Source organism: Loxodonta africana, chromosome 12, assembly GCF_030014295.1.
Source record: "Loxodonta africana isolate mLoxAfr1 chromosome 12, mLoxAfr1.hap2, whole genome shotgun sequence".
NCBI classification, from domain to species: domain Eukaryota; kingdom Metazoa; phylum Chordata; class Mammalia; order Proboscidea; family Elephantidae; genus Loxodonta; species Loxodonta africana.
Window position 1 is genome coordinate 92,971,458 of NC_087353.1, and position 19,533 is coordinate 92,990,990.

A 19,533-nucleotide genomic window follows, 5' to 3' on the forward strand; every position below is an offset into this window, starting at 1 on the left:
TTATTTTGTTGTTGTTGAGAATATACGTGGCAAAACATATACCAATTCAACAGTTTCTACACATCTCTTTTAGCGACACTGATTATATTCTTCAAGTTGTGCAACCATTCTCACCCTCCGAGTTGTTCCTCCGCCATTAACATAAATTCACAGACCCCTAAGGTTCCTGTCTGATTTTTCTAGCTGCTGTTGTCAGTTCGATCCCCTATAGATAGTTCTTAAAAGAGCATAATGCTCAAGGCTGACCCTTTTTGCTAGATAAGCTAAACTATTGTTCAGTTGAAAAAAAAAAAAATTTTTTTTTTTTTCAGGGGATACTTTTGGTTTCAGGTTTAAAGATTATCTCAGGGCAATAGTTTTAGGGGGTTCATCCACGCTCCATGGCTCCAGAAAGCCCAGAGTCCTTGAAAATTTGAAATTCTGTTCTGAATTTTCCCCCTTGTGATCAGAATCCTTCGATGGAATCTTTGATCAAAATGTTCAATAGTGGTAGTCAGGCACCATCCAGTTCTCCTGGTCTCATGGCAAAAAAGCAGCTGTTCACTGAGGCGATCAGCCCCATATTCCGTATCCTCCTTCTGCTGCTGACTCTCCTTCTTCCTCAGTTGTTCCAGGTGAGTAGAGACCAATTGTCGCACCTTGGATGGCTGCCTGCAGGCTTTTAAGACTCCAGGCACTACACTAGGAGGTTGAACAGAAGCACTAAACATGTTCTTAGGCCAGTTAACTGGGATGTCCCATGAAACCATAACCCTAAAGCTCCAGACCAAGAAACCAGATCCCATGAGGTTTTTGGCTGTACATTAGCAGCCTCAGCAGCTACTCTTTTTGTTGTTGCTGTTATAAATATATCACTCAACTTTTTACAGGTGTACAACTTATTGACAGTAATTACAATAATCAGCTATGCAACCCTACCCTTAATCAATGCAATATTTCCATCACCGTTAATCCCCCCATCCCCCCTCCACCCCGCCCTGGTAATCATTAATAAACCTTACTCTCTATACATTTCCCTTTTCTTGTCTTTTTATATAAGTGAGATTATACAAATATTTGTCCTTTTGTGGTTGGCCGATTTCACTCAGCATAAGGTCTTCCAGTTCCATCCATACTGTAGCGTGTGCCAAGACTTCATTTCTCCTACTGGCTGAGTAGTATTCCATTGTATGTATGTACCACATTTTGTTTATCCATTCACCTGTTGACGGGCATTTAGGTCCTTTCCACCTTTTGGGTACTGTGAATGGTGCTACAAGGAACACTGGTGTGCAAGTCTCTGAGTTCTTGCTTTCAAGTTTTTTGGGTATATTGGAATTGCTGGGTCATATGGTAGTTCTATTTTTACTTTTCTGGGGAACCACCACACTGTTTTCCACAAGGGCTGGACCATTTTGCATTCCCAACAGGGTTCCAATTTTCCCACATCCTCGCCAACATTTGTTGTTTTCTGTTTTTTTTTTTTTTTTTTTTAAATATCTTGTTGTTGTTAGGTGCCATCGAGTCGCTTCCAACTCATAGCGACCCTATGTACAACAGAACGAAACACTGCCCGGTCCTGCGCCATACTTACAATTGTTGTTATACTTGACCCCATTGTTATAGCCACTGTGTCAACCCACCTCGTCAAGGGTCTTCCTCTTTTCCGCTGACCCTGTACTTTGCCAAGCACGATATCCTTCTCCAGAGACTGATCCCTCCAGACAACATGTCCAAAGTATGTAAGACGCAGTCTTGCCATCCTTGCCTCTAAGGAGCATTCTGGTTGTACTCCTTCCAAGACAGATTTGTTTGTTCTTCTGGTAGTCCATGGTATATTAAACATTCTTTGCCAACACCACAATTCAAAGGCATCAATTCTTCTTTGGTCTTCCTTATTCATTGTCCAGCTTTCACATGCATATGATGCGACTGAAAATACCATGGCTTGGGTCAGGCACACCTTAGTCTTCAAGGTGACATTTTTGCTCTTCAACACTTTAAAGAGGTCCTTTGCAGCAGATTTACCCAATGCAATGAGTCTTTTGATTTCTTGACTGCTTCTTCCATGGCTGTTGATTGTGGATCCAAGTAAAATGAAATCCTTGACAACATCGATCTTTTCTCCGTTTATCATGATGTTGCTCATTGGTCCAGTTGTGAGGATTTTTGTTTTCTTTATGTCGAGGTGCAATCCATACTGAAGACTGTGGTCTTTGATATCTTAGCCATCCTAAAAAAAAACAAAAACCCATTGCCGTCGAGTCGATTCTGATTCATACTGACCCTATAGGACAGAGTAGAACTGCCCCACAGGGTTTCCAAGGAACAGCTAGCGGACCTTTTGGTTAGCAACCAAGCTCTTAACCACTGCACCACCAGGGCTCCTAGCCACTCTAAAACCAAAACCAAACTCATTGCCATCGAGTCAATTCCGACTCATAGCGACACTATAGGACAGAGTAGAACTTCCCCATAGAGTTTCCAAGGAGTGCCTGATGGATTTGAACTGCTGACCTTTATGGTTAGCAGCCATAGTGCTTAACCACTACACCACCAGGGTTTCCTAGTGGGAGTAAAATGCTATCTCATTGTGGTTTTGATTTGCATCTTTGATGGCTAATGACTCTGAGCATCTTTTTATGTGTTTGGTGGCCATTTGAATGTCCTCTTTGGTGAAATGTCTATTCAAGTCCCTGGGCCATCTTATGATTGGGTCTTTTTGTTTTTAAGTTGTCAAAGCTTTATATATATTTTGGTTATTAGATTCTTGTTGGATATATAGTTTCTGAAGATATTCTCCCAGTCGATAACTTGTCTTTTCACTTTTTCGGTAAAGTCTTTAGATGAACAAAAGGATTTTTTAAAATTTTTATGAGGTCCCATTGATTTATTTTGTATTTTGTTGCCTGCGGTTTTGTTATTATATGAACCCATTGTTAAAAACTAGAGCTGACATCATTGCCCCTGCTTTTTCTCCTAATGATTTTATGGTTTTAGTTTGCACTTTTAGGTCCTTAATCCATATGGAATTTGTTTTTGTGTATGGTATAAGGCACGGGTCCTGTTTCATTTTTCTGCTTGTGGAAATCCAATTTTCCCAGCACCATTTATTGAAGAGACTCTTCTTGTCCCCATTGAATATAACTTACAGTGACCCTATAGCACAGAGTAGAACTGCTCCATAGGGTTTCCAAGGTTGAAAATGTTCACTGAAGCAGACTGCCACATCTTTCTTCCATGGAGCTGCTGGTGGGTTCGAACTGCCGACCTTCTGGTTAGCAGCCAAGTGCTGTAACCACTGCACCAAACTTTCCCTGGACCGATGTTCCTTCTAACACACCTTTGTGCTCATTGATTACTGCTTGTCTTCCCTGGGAAATGCCAACCCTCGGTGGAGACCCCAGCACTAAGTCCAGGCCTGGCCCATGGTAGAGCTGGGCCCTCTGCATGAATGTTGTTGTTGTTGGGTGCCATCAAGTTGGTTCCGACTCACAGCGACCCTATATGAGAGAGTAGAACTGTCCCATAGGGTTTTCTAGGCTGTAATCTTTACAGAGGCAGATCACCAGGTCTTTCTTCCTCGGAATGGCTGAGTGGGTTGACCTCTCAGTTTGCAGCCAAGTGCTTAACCATTGCACAACCAGGGCTATCAAAACCAAATCAAACCCATTGCCATTGAGTAGATTCCAACTTACAGTGACCTCATAGGACAGAGTAGAACTGCCCCATAGGATTTCCAAGGCTATAATCCTTTATGGAAGCAGACTGCCCCATCTTTCTCCTGCAAAGTGGCTGGTAGGTTCGAACCGCTTACTTTTCTGCTTGCAGCAGAGCGCTTAACAGCTGTGCCACCAGGGCTACTTGCCATCAGAGCTAGTAGGGAGTAAATAGGGCTCTCTCAGCTCAGAGGGGGTGAGTTCTAGCCCAAGGCTACACAGCAATCGAAGAGCTGGTGAGGTCCCCTCCGGACTGGTGTGATTCCACACTGGAGGTCTTAACTGTCCCATCTGCCTCCTGGGCCAAAATCTCGCCTAGAGATCACCTCCCCAACTCCAGCAAATAGAAATCCTGGAATTCCAGGCCAGTAGTGGAACACTGGTGATGAAGTGGTTAAGAGCTCCATTGCTAACCAAAAGGTCAGCAGTTCGAAACCACCAGCTGCTCCTTAGAAACCTTTTAGGGCAGGTCTGTTTTGTCCTGTAGGGTCGCTAAGAGTCGGAATCAACTGGGCAATGGTTTTTTTTTTTTTTTATGTGATCCATCTAAAAGGTCCGTCAATCTGGCCTCCTGTTCTAAGGTTAGTTCCCCACTTTTCCTCCCCTCCTGGCTAAACTTTCACACACGTGGTGATGGGGAGCTCATCACTTGTTCAGGCAGGCTGAGTTCAGACTGGGAGAAAGTGCCTCCTTGCCTGGGTGTGCACTCAGTTCTGGGCGCAGGCTGCAGGGTACTTAGCTCGGGTGGACCTTGGGCTTGATGACCACTCCCTCCCAGCTCTGGGATCCCTGACTGGGCTGTGGGGGAGTGGCCATTTGCAAGGGCCCAGGCATCTCTCTCAGACCTGTCTCTTTCCCCACCTTCTCACCATAGCCTCATACCTTCTGACACCTGCTCACAGCCTCCTACTATCTGTGGAGTCTCCCAGTAACTTCATGTGGCAGGAAGGACAGGAAATGGCTTCATTTTACGGGTGAAAAACTGAGTCTTAACAGGAAATGGCTTAGCTGGATCCTTCTGGGAGGAGGTCAAGCCTGGCTTCTGACCCGACACCTGAGGTCTTTCTCCCAGACCATCTGGCAAGGGACAGCTGCCTGCCTCACTGCTCTGAGCTGAATGGCCCTCACACAACGTGACACCTTTCTGAGCTTCAGTGGACTCAGGTATGAGGCAGCCCTCCCTCCACTGCAGGGCTCTCAGCTCCCAGGGTGGGGGGTGGGGGGTGGTGAGGGGGTCTGACAAGGGAGACGGCTGCCCAGATTCTCGCCCTGTGGCTGATCCCGCTGGGGCAGCCCAACAGTGGGGCCACTGGGAGGTGGCCGAGCCCCCTAAAGGAAAGGGGTTGGCTGGACATTGCCCCACAGGAAGGTGGGCAGGCATGGAGTGGGGAGGGGTGCTTAGAGAGGCCAGCAGGGCGAGGAGGCCTTGGAAGCCTCTGAGGAGGTACCCCTGCAGCCTGAGTTTCCTCATCTGTACAGGGGCTGAGGGTGGGGCTCCAACTTATGGGGCTGTGGTCACTGAGGAGACCCAGCATGTACCCAGTGTGAAGGGCTTGTCAGGGGCTAGGGGAAGAACAGGCAGGGTCTGTTCCCCAAAGAGCTTAGGTGAGACCAAGTCCATGGACCTGGACAGCTTAAACCAGCCACTGGCTGCGCCTTTGCCCTGGGCCTCCCCACTCCTCTCAAAGATCCCTAGGCTGATGGGTGCGACCCAGGCTGGAAGGCCAGACTGCCACCCCAGGGGAAGAGTTATGCAGGGGGCTGGAGGTGGGGGTCATGGAGGTGGGGGGTGCAGAGGAGGGCATGGGGGCACAGAGGTTGGGGTCATAGGGGCACACAGAGGGGGCTCACAGAGGGGGTCAAAGAGGGGTCATAGGATGGGAGTCATGGGGGAGGTCCCAGAGGTGGGGGCCACAGAGGAAGGGTTGGGGGGGACTCATGGGGGAGATTACAAGGAGGGATCTAGGAGGTGGGGGCCGCAGGGGGTCACAGAGGAAATGTGTCACTGGGAGGAGACCTGGGAGGGGGAAACAGGGAGACAGGAAGCCCCGGGGAGCAGGGGGTACAGCCAGCCACCTAGCAAAGCCTGGAAGGCCCACCCCAGCCCTGGGGTGTGGTTCCTGGGTCCCCAGCCATGTTTTGTCCGTGGAGACACCTCTTTGGGCCCCGTGAAGGAATTCAGACCCTCCCAGTAGGAGATTCAGAACCAGGACCTTCCCTGCCAGACCCCACCTACCAGGACCAGAGCCTGAAGCCACCACAGGTGGGCAGGCCCTGACTGGCAGTCCTTTCGGGCGCCCACACATGCGCCTGCTGTGTGCCAGCCCAGATCTAGGGGTCCAGGGCCCTCCCCAGGGCCAGAATTCCTCAGGCCCACACCGGGGAAGGGAGCTGCTGTCAGGAGCTAGAAAGGGCAGATGTTTTCGCCTGGCATCGAAGAGCGCAGGAACACATGTGTGTACATATGTGCGCACAAACACATATGCACACGCATACCACACACGAACACAAGTGCACATGCAACCAACCCACATGCACAAACACATGTGCACACCTGCACACACACGCCATGCATGCGCACACACATATACCACACACACGCACCACACACACGTACCCAGAGCCGTTGCAGTGTGGGCACCATGGATGGAGCCCTGCCGGCCGGCTCGTCAGGGCAGGCCCACCCACAGGCACAGGCCCAGCTTTGTGTCTGCAACGGTCTCCAGAGGCCCTACCCACTAGCTCTGCTTCCCTCCTCCTCCCCAGCCCTGGGCCCAGCCCACCCAGCCGCTCCTCCACACCCACTGAAATGGGGCGCCTTGTCCCCAGGGTTTGCCCTCTCCAGCCTCAGTTTCCTGATTTGCCACATGCACATAAGAGTAATCCCAGGGGGTAACTGTGCAGACTCATGAGAAGCTTCCCCAAGAGCCTTGGCCCAGGGTTAGGGGCGTCTTGCTGGAGCATCAGAGCTGGGGGCCCAACGCCATGAGCAACTCACCCGTGCGCAGGAACTCAAAACCAAAACCCAAATCATTATTGCGGAGTTGAATTCTGACTCATAACAACCCTATAGGACAGAGTAGAACTGCCCCATAGGGTTTCTGAGGCTATAATCTGTACAGAAGCAGACTGACTGCCACGTCTTTCTCCACTGAGCGACTGGGGGGTTCAAATCACCGACCTTTCAGTTAGCAGCCAAGTGCTTAACCACTGCACCACCAGGGCAGTTGGCAAACCACGTGACGTCCCCAAGCCTTGAAGTCACAGTGAGGCAGGGAGGGCAGGCAACAGTGATGACAATGACGACAGCAATGGCTTCTTCTTGCACGAGCTGCTCATTTACTGCTCACGACACCCTTGGAAGCCGGCCTTCTCCTTAAACCCATTTTACAGAGGAAGGCCCTGAGGCACAGAGAGGTCGAGTGACTCACCAAGGTCACCCAGCTAGTCATAACAGAGCCAAGAGAGATTTAAACCCCAGCAGGGTGGCTCCAGGGGCAGTGGTAGGTCAACAGTAGAATCCTTACCTTCCACAATGGAGACCTGGGTTCGAAGCCAATGCACCACCCATCTGAAAGTAGAGGCTTGCGTGGTGCTATGATGCTGAACAGGTTTCAGCAAAGCTTCCAGACTAAGACAGACTAGGAAGAAAGGCCTGGCAATCTACTTCCAAACACTAGCCAGTGAAAACCCTATGGATCACAATGGTCCAATTTGAAAGAGATCCTAGGGATAGCTTGGGGTCAGGCAGCATTCGCAAACAAACCAGCAGAGTGAGCTTGAGCAGATCATTTAACTACTGTCAGCCTCAGTTTCCTCATCTGTAAAATGACTGTGACAGGCAATCTCCCTCACCCGTGGTGAGGCCCCGAAGGTCTGGCGCAGTCAATGGGATGTGGCAGGCAGGGAGACCCCAGGTGCCAGCTTCAACAGCTGGTTGTGGGGCCCTGCCCACATCTCCCCTTTACCAGCCTAAGCCTCTGTTTCTGTAAAATGGGATCATGGTCTGATCCCCCAGGAAGAACTGGGTGGCTAAAGAGGACAGGTGCGTCATCTGGGGGAGTTTTTCCAACGCTCTTCAGAGGAGGCCAGCCCAGCACCAGGCCGCAGCGCCCCCTTGCCTCACCTGAGCCACTGACCTCAGGTGGGCCCTGCACCCCTCCCTTCAGAGACAGCTAGCAGGTGTGGATGCCGCAGGGGCGGGCGCAGGGTCATGAGAAGGGGCTGCAAAAGAGTTCCCTATGGACACACCTGGTGGGCCCAGCCACCTCAGGGGATGCGAGAGATGGCATCAGAGCCAGCCCAGCCCACCCCGAAGCCAGACGGCCACCCCGCCCACCGCCCACCGATATCCTCGCCGGCTGGGCTCAGGCTACCCTCAGCCCCCAGGGATGACCCTCCCTCTGGCTCCCCAAAGGCGAGGATGGGAAGAGGCAGCGGAACCGGCTATGCAGGACACCTGAGCCCGCTGACCAGGCCTCCCAGGAGGCGGCTGCGGGGGAGGGGGGCTGGGAGACAGAGATGCAGCCCGTTCCCACCACCTCCCCCAAGGACCCAGTGGAAACAGGTCAGCAGGTGGTGGGCCAGCTGGGGCCCCGGCCTGCCCTGACCCGAATCTGCTGGGTAGGGTGACTAGGCCAGGCACCTCCTGGCCTCTGTTTCTGCGATCAGGGACGCCATCTTGCCTCCCTGCAAAAAGGCAGACCTGCAGGATCATGGGCCTATTTCACAGGTGGGGAAGCTGAGACCAGAGCAGCCGAGGCCAGTAGACCAGACTTCAAATCCTGGCGCACCACTTCCTGGCTGGGTGATATTGGGCAGTATCCTGACCACTCCAGGGTGGGGTTTGCTCATCTTGTAAAATGTCCTTTGGAGGTTCAAAGGGTCTGCCCCTGGCAGTGGTGATTATGGGTGGAAGGCACCTTCCGGCTGGCAGGGCAATCACAGGGTGAGCCTGGAGCCTGGACTCGCTGGCCCAGGGCCTGGTGGCCGACTTGCCCAGCACTCATGCCTAGACCTGAGGCCGAGAGAGGAACCTCCTGCTAGAGATGCCCTGGGGCTTGGGGATTTGATGGCCCCTCTGTCTCTTGCACTGGGCAGGTGGCCAGGGCCCCCAAACCAGCCAGCAGCCCATGGGCAGGGTGCCTGTCTGCCATGTGCCTTGTGTGGGGGCAGGGACCACAAGTTTCATTCCTGGGGGACAGACCTGGAGCGGACGGACCTGGCTCAGAGTCGCCACTCCCACTCCAGCATCTGACTGGGCTCTCTGCTGCTCCTGACTCACCGTGCCAAGATACGCCCCCGCAACCCTGGGGTTCCCTGAGGAGGGGCAGAGGCTTAGCAGTCTGGGAAGATCCAGCTGCCCAGGTTCCTGGCATTTGGAGGTGTAGGGGGTTGAATTTGTCATCGTGGGGTGCCTTCGAGTTGATTCCAACTCATAGAAACCCTATGTGACAGAGTAGGACTGCCCCCATGGGATTTCCTAGACTGTCATCTTTACGGGGTTAAATAGTGGTTCCCCCAAAAAGAGACATCCAAGTCCTGACTCCTGAAACCTATAAAGGTTCTGTCTCTCTGCATCTCATCTCTTATAGGATCAGATGGAATTGGGACCCACCCTCATCCAGTATGGCCTCATGTCAACCTAACTGATAATGTCTGCAAAGACCCAATCTCCAAACAAGGTGCTGTTCACAGCTCCTGGGGTTAGGGCTCGAACGTGTCTTTTTGGGGGACACTATTCACCCCCAAAGAAGCCCTAGTGGCACAGAATAAAGCGTTTTGCTGCTAACCAAAAGGTCATTGGTTCAAACCCACCAGCTGCTCCCTGAGAGAAAGATGTGGCAGTCTGCTCCTGTGAAGATTACAGTCTTGGAAACACTATGGGGCAGTTTTACTCTGTCCTATATTTTTTTTAGGGTCGTTATAAGTCAGAATCAACATGATAGCAATGGGTTGCTTTGGTTTGGTTTTTTTCATCCCAAAACACCAGCCGAAGTGAGTTCCCTCATGAAGCTCACCTCTGCCCCTTCTCTCATGCCCCGTGAAGCCCCCATTCCTAGTTAGGTATGTGGCTTGCAGCACCCCCTGGCCACCCCCCGCCTCTGGGACATGGCGAGCTCCAACCCTGGGCTTGTCCTGCTCACCTCTGTCTCCAGCGTCCAGCACACCAGGCCTCTCATAGTGTTTCCAGCTGCGTGAAGAGAGGGTTTGGTTGTTGGAGCCACTGGGGAGCTGCTCAGGCTGGACCTGGTCAAGGTGGCCCTGAGGACTCCCAGCCTGACATTCCTGGCTCCCTGCCAACATCCACCTCCCTCCAATACCTCCTGAGGCCCCCAGCCTCACCCTGTGCCTGGAGAGGCCACCAGGTCTGCCCCTCGGAGGACACCCCCATCCTGGAGGCTCCTCCGCTCCCAAAGCCAGGCCAAGGGAGAGCGGGCAGCCCAGTCAGAAGGCATGCAGGAGTCAGGGGTCCAGGGAGGATGTCGGGTGGGCCACGAACCCAGGTGCCCGGAGCTAGGAGACAGGTACCTTGGGGCCAACCCCATTTGGCTGACTGGCTGTGTGTCCCTGAGCAAAGCCTGCCTGCCTCTGGGACCCCGACCCCTGCTCAGAGCAATGAGGTCTTGGGAAACACGTCCACTGAGGCCTGGGGTCTCGGCAACAGCGAGTTGGCCCAGGCAGGGGCTGGGGGATGCCGAGCTGCCTTGCTCAGGCCACACAGCTTACAGGGGAGGCTCCAGACTCAGCTTGCTCTGAGGAAGGAGGCAGCTGGGGCGACAGCAGGGTCAGGGAAGACTTCCTGGAGAAAGAGGTGCAGAGGCCAAGCCCAAACTCAGGGGGAAGCTGACTCAGCTTCCAGGAGCCCCACGTGGGTGGACAGTACGTTCCTGGTGTGGGCCAAGCCTGGTCCAAGGCCACGGGCCGGGCAGGAAACGTGCAGCGGGGGCCTGGCCACACTCAGCCCCACCTTGGCCCACGGTCGCCTCTCTGGGGACCGAGGATGTGGCCAGCAGACCCGCCTCCTCTTTCCCGAATCTCCAGCTGTGCCGGAGGGAAGGAGCTGGCTCCGGGCTGCAGGAGGGGCTGCAGCGTGTGCACATATGTCTTCGCACACATCTGTACACAGGCACACGTATACATGTGCATGTGAGTGCTGCCCTGTGACCACAGCCCACACTTGCACACCCATGAGCGTGCACACACAGGTGTACGGGGAACACGTGTGACCCCCCCCCCCGCATGTATCTCTACCTGAGAGGCTTTATGGCTTTAGGTAGTCATACACCTGATATGCCTGGGACCCAAAAATGAAAACCAAATCCTTTGCTGTTGAGTCAATTCCAACTCATAAAAAAAAAACAAACCCACTGCTGGCAAGTCAATTTCAACTTATAGCAACCCTATGGGACAGAGTACAACTGCCCCACAGGGCTTCCAAGGCTGAGGATCTTTACAGAGTAGACTGCCACACCTTTCTCCCAAGAAGTGGGTTCAAACCACGAATCTTTTTTGGTTAACAGCCAAGTGTGTTAACCACTGTACCACCAGGGCTCCAAACAAAATGTTGTCCTGTCCTACACCATCCTCACAATCGCTGCTATGTTTGAGCCATTGTTGCAGCGACTGTGTCAGTTCATCTCGTTGAAGGTCTTCCTCTTTTTCACTGACCCTCAACTTTACCAAGCATGATGTCCTTCTCCAAAGACCGGGCCCTCCTGATAACATGTTGGAAGTATGTGAGACAAAGGCTCACCATCCTCGCTTCTAAGGAGCATTCTGGCTGTACTTCTTCCAAGACAGATTTATTCTTTCTTCTGGCAGCCCATGGTATATTCAATATTCTTCACCAACACCATAATTCTAAGACATCAATTCTTCTTCAGTCTTCCTTATTCACTGTCCAGCTTTCATATGCACAGGCGGCAATTGAATACACCATGGCTTCGGTCAGGCATATCTTAGTGCCACTGAAATGTACAGCAAACTTCACGTCGTGTATATTTTACTACAATAACAAAAAGTGCCCCAGTCTAGGCAATGACATACATGGTTCCCCGTCTGTGGTACCAAGCTGAGCAGGTCTTCAGGACGGAGCGAGGAGGGTGACCAAGATAGAGATGGGTAGTCGAGAGGGTGCTTCACCCCCTTCCCACCCTCTGAATTCACACACTCGGTTCATGGGAAGTAACACAAGCCGTGTAGCGGGGAGCTGAGATCGTCAGCCTGCCCTCCCCGGCTTCCTGTCACTACCAGGGGGCTGGCAAACAATTTGGTCAGCTGCTGGCCAAAAGCTGAGGACAAACCGTGCAGTCTGAGCAGGGGTATGAGGTGAGCAGAAGAGACTGAAGAAAACCTTGAGGGTGGTGGGGAGTGGCTGGGGGCAGTGCGGGGTTGCCCAGCACAGTTGTGCAGGTTGTACACTGATCAAAGGCACATGCTTGGAATCCAGGCCACACTCAGCTCCACAAGCCACGAAGTTGTTGTTAGTTGCCATGGAGTCGACTCCGACTCACGGTGTCCTCACTTGTACAGAGTAGGACTGTGCTCCGTAGGGTTTTAAGGCTGTGATCTTTTGGAAGCAGATTGCCAGGCCTGTCTGCCAAGGCGCCTCTGGGTGGGTTGAAACTGCCAACATTTGAGTTAACTATTTGTGTCACCCAGTGACTCCAAGTGAAGAGGGAGATCCTTCTCCTAAGTAGTAGCCCTAAGCAGCAGTATCCTCGCTGGGTCAGTGACAAGGGGTCTGCAGGGTTCAGGGTCTCTGACTTCATGCTTCCCATAGTCTCTGAGCGGCTGTGTGTGCACATGCATGTATGCATGCCAGGGGGTCCTCCCACCCTGGAGAGGGCCGAGGACTCTGGGCCCAGCCCCAGGCCAGGGCTGCGGTGGACAGCAGGCAGGGAGGTGCATCCCTGTCTTGCCCAGGGGGCGGCGCTTCCCACAGCCACCACAATGACCGCACAACGGGCGCCCCAGGGGATGGAACCTAATCTCAGGCTATTGAAGACCTGAAAGCCGTGGCCCCTGCCCCCAGCCAGTAGACGCCCTGCTGGTCCCGCTCGGGACACCCGATCCCCTGCTGCCCCCGCCCCAAAGTGAGACACTATCCTCCAGGACCCCTGCCCCACCAGCACAGACAGGGAGGAAAACTGGGTCGCCAGAATAGAGTGACAGCAACAGCAGGCAGGGATGAGACAGGAGGGCGGTTGGCCTCTGAGGATGCTCCAGAGCCTGGAGGGGAGCTGCCACAATGGTACCCAGCCCTGCAGAGGTGGGGTGGCCTCAGAGCCGTAGGAAAGGCAGAGAGATCCCAGAGAAACAGAGCTACCTAAGACTCCATGTAAGCGGGGGGCAGAGCGAAGCCTGGAGCCCATGTCTCAGACCCCCTCCCTCACCTAGAGAGCCCTGAAATGCCCATTCTGCAGGCTGGGGGGTGGTTGGGCCTGGGGGTCTCCCCGGCTGCCTCATCCCTACCCTCCTGGAGCAGGCCGGCCATCCACACCTCCAGCTCAGCTGTTCTCTGGCCAGGATCTCCTGCTGGGAGCCTCGACCCAGGGCACTACTACCTACCTACGTCCGAAGGCCCCCATTTAGTCCTGCAGTGAACCAACACCCTGTCCTCCTTTAGGACCTGCTGGGGGGAACCCCCAAGCCCTGGCCTCCCAGGGCTGCAGGGTTCCCCAGGGTGTGGGAGACACACAGGGGGTGGCTGGAGCTACATGACATTACTGCATGGCTCCCCTAGGCGTCAGTCTTCCCATCTGTGAGATGGGGCTAGGGCCCAGAGGCCCTTAAAGGTTCCTTCTGTTGATTCTAGTGGAGGGCAAGTAGGGAAAACTCTTTACCCCATTCAGTGCCTCACTACTGAGCATCTCCTGGGGGCCCGGCCTGTGTGCCGGGGGCCGTGGGGGACCCAGGGATAAATGAGGTATAGACAGGAGAGGCAGCAAGCCTGGTAGACTTTCCAGAGGAGGTAGCTGAGTGTGGGGAGGTGGAGACAAGGTCCCTGTATTCCAGGCACAGGGGACAGCAACGGTAGGGCCATGGGAGGACTTCCCATCTGCTAAGCCCAAGGTGTGGGGGGCAGGCAGAGGAGGCAGGGGCTGGGGGTGGGGGCGATGAGAGCTGGGGGAAGGGCCAGAGCCCCACTTCTAGGATTCAGGGGCAGCTCTCAGCATCCACCACAGGCTCCTTGTCCCATTCTGATTCACAACAAGGAATCAATGCATCTTAGGTGTGGAATAAGGAGCCCCGGTTTGCAGTTCAAACCCATCCTCAGAAGAAAGGCCTGGCAATCTGCTTCCGTAAAGATTTCAGCCTAGAAAACCGTATGAGGCCATTCTACCATCACGTGGGGTCGATATCAACCGACAGCACCCAGCGACAACGTGTATGGTATAGGCATAGAGATGGGACCTGCTTTTCACCCTGGGCAGCCAGAGAAACCGAGGCCTGGAGAGGGGCCCAGCTGCCCACAGTGACCCAGATGGTGGGCAGGCCTCAAATCTGGGTCCCACCAAGTCAGAGTCAACAGCAAGGGGGGGAGATACAGTACCACTGGGCCATCGCTGGACCTGACATTGCTGTCAGGGGGAGCAGGGTCCAGGACGATCCCGAGGTGCTTGGGGTGGCCATTCCCCCGGCTTCCTCTGGCAGTGGGCAGATGGATGGTGTCAGCTACACTCCCTGGGCAAACGGTCACTGTCACTGCAGCCTGGTGTGCCAGGGAGGGGGAAGACAGTCACACCCAAGCCTGCTTAGAACTGAGGTGGCGGTACAGGCAGCTCCTCCTCCCGTCCACCCCCTGTGAGCTGGGCCCACGTACTTCCCTCTCAGGGCCTCAGCTTCCTCATTCGAAAAATGAGGCCCAGAGCCACACCCTGCTAAGCCCATGACTCCGGAGCCCCCCACCTTCACCTTCCTGCCCAGGCCCTCTGGCCCCAACACTCCTTGTGGTTGGCAGAGGGGCTGAGGTACCCTCTCTGTGCAGCCTGGTTGGGGCATGAAGGGGTGCAGCCTAGGGGCTGGGGCAGAGGTGGCAGCCCTTGAGAGCAGGGTATATATGGATCCCCCAGCCTTGGGGCAGGAGGAGGCCCGGGGAGCTGAACCTGGCACACCAGACCTCTGTCAATACCCTCCTTCCTGTTTTGGAGATTAAAGCTCAGCTGAGCAAACAGCTTTCAACAAGGCCCCTCCCTCCACCTCCACATCCCTGTCCTTGTCCCTGTACTCTTCCTTGTCCCTGTCTTGAAGCTGGAACTACCTGGAGGCTGAGGAGGTGGGAGGGTAGGAGGCATAGCTCTGCCATCCCTGCCCTCACCAAGGCCTGGAGCCCAGCCCTGGCAGCAGGCCCCAGCCCCCTGCTAGCTCACCCCACCCTGCCACCACAGGAAGCTCCGAATAATCCTTCCGACACTGAAGAGTGCACTGTCCCAGCCGGCCCTGCCCACTGCATCCTCTGCCCTTGCTTAACCTTCTACAGGAAGGCCCGGGGGCAGGGGCAGGGGGGAGAAGCTCTTGGACCCCAAGGCCGAGCTCATGCTCACCTTGCAAGGACAACAGGTGTGGCAGAAGACCCCCCCACCCCGACACCCCAGCCCACAGAGCCTCATCGAGGTTCCTAGCTGGGAGACACCATACCAGTCATCTAGCTGGAGGCATCACCTGGACACCACTGACATTTGGTGGTGGCGCCATCCTGGGCACTGCAGGGTGTTGAGCAGCATCCCTGGCCTTTACCCAGTAGATGTCATTAGCAACCCCCTCCCCAGTTATGACAACCAAATATGTCCCCAGACATTGGCAAACGTGCCTGGGGCCTTATTGCCCCCGGCTGAGAACCTGCAAGCAGGGTCTGTACCAAGGCAAGTGGGGAGGCAAGGTCAGGGGCCTCAGAGGCCCAGGCCCTCTGATACAGCCGGAGATCCTGCCCTGTGCCCTCCCCCAGGGCCTGGCCTCTGAGCCCCCTGGCTCTGCCCCCAGAGTCAGCTTGAATATTGGCAGCACCTCCCAAGGAAAGGAAGAGGGAGATCAAAGTCCGAGCTTCCTGCCTTCCTGGCTGAAAGGACACAGGCCCGGAGGGACAGACAGACAGGGAGGTGCAGGATTGACACACCCTCAGAATCACTTCTCCTCCCTTCAGCCACATCCCTCCTGCTCTCAGGCCTGCTGTGGCTCCCCAGTGCCTTGGCCTGACTTGGAAGGTGTTGCTCCCCTTTCCAGCCTTATTTCCCACCCTGGCCCTACCGCACAAGCTCCCAGACCTACCTGCCTTTCATCTACTGCTCCACCTGCCTGGGTACCCTTACAACTCACCTCCACCCACCCAAATCCTTCAAGCCCCATGCCACCTATCTTATCCTAGAAGCCTTCCTGAAGCCCCTACCCCAGGCCCTGGGACCCAATGGGTTCTCCCTCACCCAGGCCCTAGACCCAACCTCCAGCTCCTACCACCCTCGGCCTCCACTGGGGACATGTGGGTGCTTGTTGACTCTTCCTCGCCAGACTGTGAGCTCTTTGGGGCCAGGGCCTGTGTCAATCACCTTCTAAATGCCCATGGTGCCAACCAGGGCCTGGCATGGAGAAGGTGCTCAGGGCCGCGGCTGCATGGGTAGGAGAATGGATAGGTAGATGGGCAGGTGCAGGTGGGTGGAGGCCTGTGGCCAACACTAGCTCTCTGGACCTATGGGGTGGCTTATCTCTTTGTGGGTACAATTTTCCACGTAACTGTCCCCACCCCCTACTTCCAGGGCAGAGAAGGACAGGCAGGCAGGGAGGCTTTTGTCATATCCACCCCCACCTCCTCAAGGGGAGGACAGAGAGGTACAGAGATAAGTCCAGGATCACACAGCAGGCAAGGTTCCCTTTGAGCCAAGGTTCTGCCCCTCACCCCCAACTGCCTCCATCAGCCGAGCACCTCCTCCACTGCTCTGTGCATGGGGTCATGACTGGGGCGGGGGTCGTGCCCAGGGCCTGGCACACCCCATCCCCTGCTTACCGTGGTCGCTGCACAAGCCGGCCATTCTTGGCCAGACAAAGGCCGCCAGGACAGGCTGGCTCTGGTTTCTCCCTGGTGGGTGTCTGGCTGCTGCAGCTTCATCATTAAGTGGGTCCTGGTGGCCGAGGGTCTGCTGCTGGGGGTTGTAAATCCAATTAGCCCCCTCCAGCTCCACAGCCAGCCAGCCCCAGGGCTGTGTCACCAGAAAAAGATGCAGCTGCTGGGTTCAGGCCTGCTGCCCTTGTGGTATGGACAAACCCTGGTCCCCAGGCCAAGAGATCCCCACCCCTGGCTGCCGCATCAGGGACAGGGTGCCCCTTCTCCTCTCTGGGCCCTATGTCCCATCTGTAAGACCACAGTTGAGTGAGATAGTTTGTAATGTAAGGTGGTGTTTGAAACGCTCTCAAAGGGGGCTGGTACACAGCATATGGTCACTGAGGACTTCCACAGGCTTCAGCCCCTGCCACCCTGTGCCACCCTCACATCCTGTCCCCTGGTGCCTGCTCAGATTTCAGCAGGCAGCCCTGCCAGGCCTTCTTACCCAGAGACACATGTTCTCCAAAGAGTGGGTATTGAGGGGAAGGAGGCAGGGAATGTTCCTTTGAGCCCTCTTCATGTCTGCATATCCACCCCTATTTGTCCATCCTTCCATCTATCCTCCTGGCAAATATCTACCAAGCATCTAATATATGCCAGGCACTGTCCACACACAGTGTGTCTACCCTCCAGGCACCTTCGCAGCCATCCACATGCCATCTCTCTGTCACTTTGTCCATCCTTTCATCCATCATTCCTCCTTCTATTTATCCACCATCCATCCACACACCCATCCATTCTTCCATCCATCCACCCTCTCATTTACCCATCCACTATACATCCTTAAATTTACCCATCCACCATCCATCATCCCTTCACCCCTCCACCAATCTACCCATCCATCCATCCAACCATCCATCCATCCACCCACCCATCCATCCACCCACTGCCCACCCATTCATTTATCCACCATCCATTCACCCACCATCCATTCATCCAACCACCATCCATCCACCCACCCACCCACCCACTTATCCATCCATCCATTCACCATCCATCCATCCTTCCATCCACCCACCCATCCATCCATTCACCATCTATTCATCCATCCATCCCCCATCCATCCACCCACCCACCCATCCACCCACTGCCCACCCATTCATTTATCCACCATCAATCCACCCACCATCCATCCATTCACCATCCATTCATCCATCCATCCACCCATTCATCCATTCACCTTCCATCCTTTCATCTACTCATCCATCCTCCACCCATCCATCCATCCACTATCTATCCATCCATCCCCTATCTATCTATCCATCCCTTTATCATCTGCTCAACCAGTGTTTATTGAACACCTCTTTCATACCAGGCCTTAAAGATGTGGCCCTGCCCTCATGGAGTTCCCAGGCTAAGGGAACGCCCAGGTTGGGAAAGCAGACAGGTGGACAGGCAGTTATAACCTTGTGTGGTCTGTTCCAGAATGGGAGGAGTCTCACAGGGAGTTGAGGAAGACTTTCTGGGGGAGACAACACTAGGATTGATCTTGAAGTTTACTCTTGTACAGATCGGCACCACCTGAGTGGAATAAGCTGGACCCTAACAGCTCAGTCACACTATCCAGACTGGGCCCCAGGTGTGGAAAGGCAAGGCCCCCAGTGGGAATGGTAATAGGGCTTTGTGCCTGCAGAGCACCAGCCCCAAGCCAGCCAGAGGGGTGATTGGGGATGTAAGGCACCAGCCAGGTCCCTATCATACCATAGAGTCAAATCCTGAGACACACAGGGCGTGGGCCAGGGGGTGAGGAGTTTCTGGGCAGGCATGCAGGCAGGGCTGGGGTCAGGTGGGGGCCGTAGTAGCAGTTGGAGGCTGCCTATTCTCTCACAGGTGTGCAGCACCCACCCACTGCAGTAATTGGAATCAGCTTTGCCCAGGTCCCCTCCGTTCTACTGGGAGAGGCCAGCTTTGTGGCGCATACAAGCCAACCCCCCACCCTGTCACCTCTCGCTGCCACACCAACTCCTCACCCCAAACCCCAAAGCCCCCAGGCTGGGTCCTCCCTAAGCACCCCAACCAGGACCTTGACCCTCAGGCAGCCCACAGGCACCCTGACACTGAGGAGGCCGCCCCAGGCCAGGTCCTTCCTTGGAGGGCAGGCACTTTCTGTCCATTTGTCACATGGGGAAGTAAGGCCCTCAACCCCCAGTTTACCTCTCTGCGGCTAGGGCCACAGGAGGCTCATTCCAGGACAGTGAGCAGGAGGTCCACAGGAACAGCCGCCTCGGATGACCTTATGCTGAGTTAATGGGTCACCCATTATGTCTCCACGGATCTTCCCAGGACCTTGAAGGAGGCCAGGCAGCCTGCTACCCCAAGAAACAGACCATGAAGAATGGGCAAGGGGCGGCCTAGAAGCCTCCACCTCAATGCCCCCAGGATTTCACCGGCAGGGGGCCCCAGTTGAGCCTCTACAAGGAAAGGGAGCCTAAGCATATGGGGATACCACATGGCCTTTGAGCCCAATGGGGAGGCGGGTCGGGGCCTAAGGGCATCCCTGCCCACTGTGGTCTCTTTGGTCATGCCAGTCCCCTGTCCCTCAGCCAGCTCTCCACCCACCCTCAATGAACAGTTCTCTCAAGCCATTCCGGAGTTTGGGCCACCTGAGAGGGGCCCTGCTGAGCCTGCCCTTTCCCCAAGCCAGGCTGTGCCCCTTAAAATTGGCAGCGATGTTATCTACCCTCAGGTTCTGGGTGAACAAATACAAAAGTGAAATCACAGGTCTGAGGTCCTAAAGCT

At 54.7% G+C, this 19,533-nt stretch overlaps 1 long non-coding RNA gene across 2 annotated transcripts; it reads right to left on the reverse strand.

Moving 5' to 3' along the window:
* Positions 1 to 1,439: 1,439 nt before the first annotated feature.
* LOC135233011 (uncharacterized) lies at positions 1,440 to 16,200 on the reverse strand. 2 transcript variants are annotated; one of them, XR_010323695.1, is made up of 3 exons: positions 10,044 to 16,200; positions 9,845 to 9,891; positions 1,440 to 2,212 (listed from the first exon to the last, which is right to left on the reverse strand). It is a non-coding gene; the product is annotated as an uncharacterized LOC135233011 (long non-coding RNA). The 2 variants fall into 2 exon arrangements; XR_010323694.1 differs by having other exon boundaries at positions 9,845 to 16,200.
* Positions 16,201 to 19,533: the final 3,333 nt, after the last annotated feature.